Raw genomic sequence first — 7,246 nt, forward strand, 5'->3', positions numbered from 1 at the left:
AAGTGTTCCTTTGTTTCTAAAAGCTACGGAGTAAACTAGGGTCAATCCCATTGTCCCAAATTTCAGGAAAATCCAATGAGAGATAATCTATTACCAAAAACTTGGAATCAATAATCATCTTTGATTCTGGCAATCCCAAAAGAAGTCTTACAAAGGCATTCTTTGTGTGATTGTGTTGTCTCCCTCAAAAAGCTGAGACATAAACAGGCCAAGCTGGATGCTTAGCATCTATATAATCTATATAAACCCAGATGAAAAATGGACCCAAACTGACGTCATATCAACACACTTGTTCTTTCCATCCCTCCTGACAATATACTTGCTGTTTATTACGGGGTATGAGTTCTAATAGTGGTGAGGGAAGATGAAACCAGGAGAGCTTATGAAAGATGTTGCATTTAGAAGGGGGTTAGGGAAGGTGTAAACTATATAAATCCTTTGCTCTTTATTCCTCAGAGCTGCCCTTAGACAGGGAACAAGAGATCTCAGTTTTCTAAGTTTTGATGAGCCATTCTCTTGACTGTTTTTCTACATATTCCCAGTGACCCCAAGGAAGCCACAGCTATTGATCCCAGGGCCCACAACAACCTATAGTTCCAACGAAGGGGAATCGGAAAAAAATAATGGTACAGTCGTAAAAAAGAATAATATTGGCCATTTCTCGTTCTTCAACTAATTCATGGCATGGGATATGTTTGCTTTGGGGGAAGTAAACTTCCCTCCTAAAAGCAGCAGTACTCACAGCATTCTTTGTGGTTGTGCCAGAGTAACTGCCAAGTTGGGGGTAACTGGAGTGGAGGAGGATTAGGGAGAGGAGGTAGATATAAGTTCAGCTCATTCTATAAACTTAAGTGTAAGAAAAATAGCACACTAACTGACACAGTGTATCTCCAAATATAGAAAACATATATAATGTTCTATTGCATAGAAAGTTTCAACATAAGAGTGTTCCTAGATGGGAACAAAGCTATATACCAGAACAAAAGTGGACTGATTATAGAGTATAATTTTGGACTTTTAAAAAAAATGGACTTTTGTATGGAATTTCTGAAACTTACCTGCTCTATACACACACAGAGAGAAAAGGAAATACACCAGAGAAGGATTTACCGAGTCATGGGATTTCACATGATTTTCAATTTCCTTCTTTACATTTTTCCGTTTTATCCAGCATTTCTAAAATGCACATATACTATCTTTATAATCAGAACAGAAGTAGTTTTTTGTTTGTTTGTTTGTTTCCTTGTTTTTTAATCTATGAGAAGGTAACACATCATCTCTAGAACCAACAAAACTACAAGTTCTGAAAGGGTTTAAAGGCAGCTGACCTACCTCACACAAACACCCCCAACTAGATAACTTCTCTGTGGCAAAACCAGTCTTGTGAATACTGCTGCTTCTGCCAGGGAATTCTATCTCCCCAATGCAAAGACATCCAACTGGAGCAATAGCATGATTCTAGAGCAACCCGCAGAGTTTGGGAACTACACAAGTTTGCAAAATCATTTCCATTTTGGAGTCTGCCATGATGGGTAATCTGCCCGAAAAGACTAAAAACATGAAAGGCATTTTAAAAAGGGGAAAAAAAAAGTTTGCACAGCTTAAAGAAGTTTTGGATTTGGGAAACTATTCAGGTAAATCTTTTATTTAGTTCTAAATTCCAACGATTTTAAAAATCAAAGACTTCCAAGTCCTGAGACAAAAAAAAGTCTACATCCTTTCACCTAGGAAATTGCTCTTGGAAATTAGAATTTTAGAAAGGTAATTGTGATAGTACATCCCTATGTTAAGTAATTCTTTTAAAATTAATGTTTTATGTGAACAAAACAACACTGAAGCAAGATACCTGGAGGCCTAACTGGAATCAGGGCATAAGGAGATAATGAAGCCTCTGACACTATATGTAAAATAGGGAGACACAAATTTTTCTGGGGAGCTATGGTACACAGTTTTCCTCAGATTCTCAAAATGTTCAGAGTCTCTAAAAATAATTGAATAACTTCCACTACCTTTAAACAAATGAAATGAGAAAAATAAATACCAAAATAATGTTAATAAGATTTGTAAAACTACTTTTCCTGGCATGCTGCAATCCGTACAGAACCAGCATAACTATAATCAAGTTCTGCACCAAACTAAACTTTCAAATCAGTATCTGCTAGTGCGAAATAAGTACCTACTATTTGGTGATGAACTGGCCAATATGGCTTTCACAAATCTTATGCAGTATATTAAACCTGAACAAGAGAATAAGAGAATGACGTATAGGTATCTGTTTGAAACAGCAAATTAAACGGACTAGCAAAGCTGAAACAGATTATAATATATTTTTAAAGACAGAAAGACAGGGAGGCACTAGTCTGAAACAATGGCACTCTGTTAAATGCAGTGCCAGGGATTCAAACGTTACACTAACCAGACAACTACTATGTCAGTTTCTATTACTCCTAAAATCTAAGAACAATATCCTAAAGAATCACCCAGAGCCTTTTAAAGAAAAAGATTTACAGTCTTGACTACACAAAAATGCAAAACATCAGTACGGTAAAAGATACAAAACACAAGTCTAATAGTGTAGGTTAATGTACCTAAACCAAAAATTTCCACAAATCAATAAGGAAAAGACAAAACTCAATAGAGAATGGACAAATTACACAGTTTTCCCTTGCTTCATTTCTCAAGTCTTAAAATGCTCCTCACAGGTTCTTCACAGCATTTTTTCCTGGGCCTGGTCTTCCATACAAGGTTGCTGGGAAACAGATCATTCACCAAACTACCCTCACCAACCTATAACATGGTCTCCATGGAAAATAAAAACTGACCTTATGTTTTCATTTAAAGGAACTGAAACAAGCTACATTATATTGTAAAGGACTGTCATATATCTGATAAGGGACTAATATCTAGACTATATAAAGAACTCTTACAACTTACAAATGGTCAGTAAGCACATGAAAAGATGCTCATCATTAGCCATCAGATGACTACAAATCAAAACCACAGTGAGATAACACTTCACACCCACTAGAATGATTACAATTAAAAAGATAATAACAAATATTGACAAGGATATGGAGAAATCAGAAACTTCATACACTGTAGGTTGGGTATAAAATGGTAAAGCCCCTTTGGAAAACAGTCTGACACTCCCTCAAAAGGCTAACCATAGTTACCATGGATCCAGCAATTCTATTTCTAGGTATACTTTGAAGAGAAATTAAAACCTATGGCCACATAAAAACTTGTACACAAATTTTCATAGCAGCAGTATTCATCATAGCCAAAAGGTGGAATCAAACCAAACATCCATCAACTAATGAATGGATGAATAAAATGTAGTGTATCCACACCATGAAATATTATTCAGCAATAAAAAATGAGATATTGATAGAAGCTACAATATGGGTGAACCTCAAAAACATTATGCTAAGTCAAAGAAGCCAGTCACAAAAGACCACACAGTGTATGATTCCATTCATATAAAGTGAGCAAAAAGTAGATTAGTAGTTCCCCAGGGCTGGGGAAGAAGGGTAGGCTGTGAGGGGGAATGGGGACAGACTGATAATGGGGACCAGGTTTCTTTTGGGGATGATGAAAATGCTTTAAATTTTAACGATGGTTGCATAACCCTGTGAATGTACTAAAAACCACTGGATTGTATATTTTAAATGAGAATAATATATTGTAACATATCTCAATAAAGCCGTTAGAAAAAAGGGGGAGGGCTGTAAACGGTTGTCTTCCCCCTCCCCCTACTATATCCTCAGCTCCTAGAAGGCATTCAATAAATACTGGCTAAATGAAAGAATACATTTCAAAACTTTGAAAAACCATTATAAACCTATGTCATCAAAAGGGATGAAATTACTGCAGGTTGGCATAACAGGAGCATAGTGCGTGCGTGTGTGTGTGCACGTGCGTGCCCAATTTCCATTAAAGGAAATGAGACTGAAAAATTCAATAGACTCAAGACCCTGAAGGAAACTGAAACCTGGCTAAGGAATTTTATTATTTTGAAGACAATGAGAAAACCGGTAAGATTTTGTGCAAAGGAATAATAAAATCAGATCCACCTTTTTTATGTGTGAAGTGTAAGCACAGAGTTGCTACTTTTATCCAAAGGTGAGCTACCTTAGAAGTAAAGCAGTGACTCTCAGGTGGATGGAGAGGGTAGGGGCAGAAACAAAGAGAAGCAGGTATCAGAATTTCTGGGGATTTTTCAAATTACACATAGCACCCCTTTCCCCAAAGACTGATTGACAGACACGCATACACAAGTGTATGCACCGACCCTCCACTTTGAAAATCACTTCTACAGTCAGCCCCTGTTTGAAGGATGTCCTATTCAAGTATGATGAGGCTAAAAATATTATGACCACGGCACCAGAAAATTTTTTTCTACAATCGTCTGGACAGGGTTCTCCTCGAGATGTTGAAACTTAGGACCACTAACAAAGTGCCCAGTCCCACTTCTTCGGGAGGACCCCAACTCTTCAGATGTGCCGTTGGGAAGCTCAGCAAGCACTGGAGGACAAGGCCACAGTTAGCTTCCCAGGCCTGAAAATTCAGTGGGAGAGGGGAGCAATCTCTGGCAGCAAAGACGCGGAGCCCACCGTGAGCCCCCAAGAGCCAACGATACAGAAGAGAGATCGCGACAGTGACCCAGAGCCAGAGGGTACTACCCTCGTACGAGTCCCACACCTCTCGCAAACACGGCCGCCCAAACTGCAGGAAACCCTTCTTAGGGGTGGGAGAGACGGAGGTTCCTTCTTCCCGGAGATTCTAACCTGTCAGCGAGAGCAGCAGCACGCTGCAGAAAGAGTGAGGACTCCTTCCGGGTCGGCGGCTTCCGGCGGATAATGCCCAAAGGCGAGCGGCCAGGGGAGGAGGAGTCGAGACTTCCGGCGTTTTGTCGGCGGGCTAGAGCGTCAGGACGCGGCTCCGGCTGGCCTCATGCAACTTCAGACTCTGAATGCGGACCGGACGCACGGTGCTGCGCTGTGCTGGTCTATACCGCTTGCACTCGCGCGGGGAACCGGTTTGCTTCTTCGGGTCCCTGCTTTTTGTTTTCTGTATTCCCTTAGTCCCCAAGACACATCCGGTCCCGCAGCACTTTCCAAGTTAATTTAAAACAACCTTCTTTCAGGAATCCAGCGTTTCTGCTTTCTTCCAAGGGAGCGAAACCCGGGGTAATCTGAGTCTCACTTCTGCCCGATCGACCATTCGGCTGAGAAATTGGATATTTAATAGTATTGGCAACACTAAATTTCCATTTAGTCATCAAATATTTATTAAATGCCTATTGTGTGTCAAGGAATATAGGGGTAACAATAAACTGTAATGGTCCCTCTCCTCCTGGAGTGTAGTCCTAAAATGGGGATGATAGTATTTACTGTATAGATTTATTACGAGGATGTAAACACCCAGAATGGTGTCTCTTTGTAAGTGCTCAGTAAATGTTAGTTATTATTATTTTCCATCTTGATCATTCCCTCATCATGACCATCATTATCATTATCCCTTTTCAAATGACAAGCCTGAAGTCCAAGTACCTTTCCTCCATGAAACAGTCTCACAAGTGGTGAGTCACCAAAATTTTATGGGTTTCATCAAAAGACTGATCAAGATTAGTATAAAATAACAATGACAAGACAAACAACCCAAATAAAAAATGGGTAAAGGACTTGAACAGACATTTCTCCAAATAAGATATACAAATGGCCAATAAGCCCAAGAAAATATGCTCAACATCATTGCCACCAGGGGAATGCAAATCAAAATGATAATGAGATTTCAGCCCACACCCTCTAAATTGGCTGTTACTTAAAAAGCAGAAAATAATTAGTGCTGGTGAGGATACTGGCAAGAGGATGGGGAGAAATAGGAACATTTGTATGTTGTTCATGGGAATTTAAAATGGTGCAGCCACTGGTGGAAAACAGTTTAGCAGTTCCTCAAAAAGTTAAACATAGAATTACCATATGAACCAGCAAACCCCTTCTAGCTATATACCTGAAAAAATTGAAAGTAGGGACTCAAACACATATTTTGCACCAATTTTCATAGCACTATTATTCACAATAGCCAAAAGGTGGAAGCAACCCAAACATCCAACAGTGGATGAATGGCTAAACAAAATGTGGTACATACATAAAATAGAATACTCAGCCCTGAAAAGGAATGAATTTCTGATACATGCTACTACATGGATGAGACTTAAAGACATCATGTTACATGAAATAAGTCAGACACAAAGGGACAAATATTGTATGATCCCACTTATATGAAATAGCTCAAATATGGAAACACTCAAATGATTAGAAATGTTTGGAAAATCCGTCAACAGACAGGCAGATGGATAGGTAGATGGATAGAAAGAATAACACAGCAAATATGGCAAACAGTTGAAAGTTGGTGGATCTCAGTATCTGAGGGGGTGGGGTAGGTTGGAGTTATCTGTATGGGGTTTGTATTATTTTTGAAACTGTCCTGTAAGTTTGAACTTATTTCAAAATAAAAACTTTAAGGAAAAACAAATTAGCCTTAGGTAGTTGTATTCAAACTTATTTGATCACACATCCCTATGAGTAAAAAGAGTTAAATTACATACATATATTACCGTATTAATATAGTACTATAAAACATTCCTAAAATGAAACTTTAAAAAGATGTGATAAAAATACTACTAGGGAGAACTTTCATGGACGATGGTGGAGTAGGGAGCTGCAAGAGGAGCATTCCTCCTCCAAGGACAGATAGTGGGGAGGCAGAAACTGTCTAAACAACTGCTGTGGAACTCCAGAGCCCAGGGGAGCACTGTGCAGCATCCAGGAAGAGTGGGATGAAAGACAGAAACTGTGGTGAAAAAACTGTAACTCACTCCGCCATGGCTGCTAGTGCCCATCCCACATTTTCGAAGCAAACAACCTCAGGTCCAGTCCCTGACTGGCAGAAGAGGGACATGGAAGCCCTCTACCCAAATAATGGGGGGGGGGGGATGCACAGCCAAGTGCAGATCATGGCTTTGGGTCTGTGAATTTAGATCACTGGGTCCTACTGTTTTTACCTATCCCAGACAGGGTTTCTGGTGCCATTGTTTTGAAGCTGCTTCAGAGGTAGGGACAGCAGATGTTTAAAAACACACTGCCTTCTTCAGGCTGCAGGGAACAGCTTGACAAAGAGCACCATCTGCTGGGCAGGCCTGGAAAGCGCAGCCCTAGGATACTGACAAAAAGGCTTTTTGGCA

The 7,246-nt window shown here is 39.7% G+C and overlaps 1 protein-coding gene across 2 annotated transcripts in view; it reads right to left on the reverse strand.

Annotated features, from left to right (window-relative positions):
* The window catches only part of LOC119534615 (cytochrome c oxidase assembly factor 1 homolog), an 84,025-nt gene extending 79,151 nt beyond the window's left edge, over positions 1–4,874 (reverse strand). Inside the window, exon 1 of one of the 2 annotated variants that reach the window (XM_037837149.1) lies at positions 4,788–4,874. The gene's annotated coding sequence lies outside the window, so the exon portion shown is untranslated. Of the gene's footprint in view, positions 1–4,701 lie in introns of both variants that reach the window. The other variant, XM_037837150.1, reaches the window with a different exon arrangement.
* Between the last annotated feature and the right edge of the window lie 2,372 nt (positions 4,875–7,246).

This window comes from Choloepus didactylus, chromosome 5, assembly GCF_015220235.1.
Source record: "Choloepus didactylus isolate mChoDid1 chromosome 5, mChoDid1.pri, whole genome shotgun sequence".
NCBI classification, from domain to species: domain Eukaryota; kingdom Metazoa; phylum Chordata; class Mammalia; order Pilosa; family Megalonychidae; genus Choloepus; species Choloepus didactylus.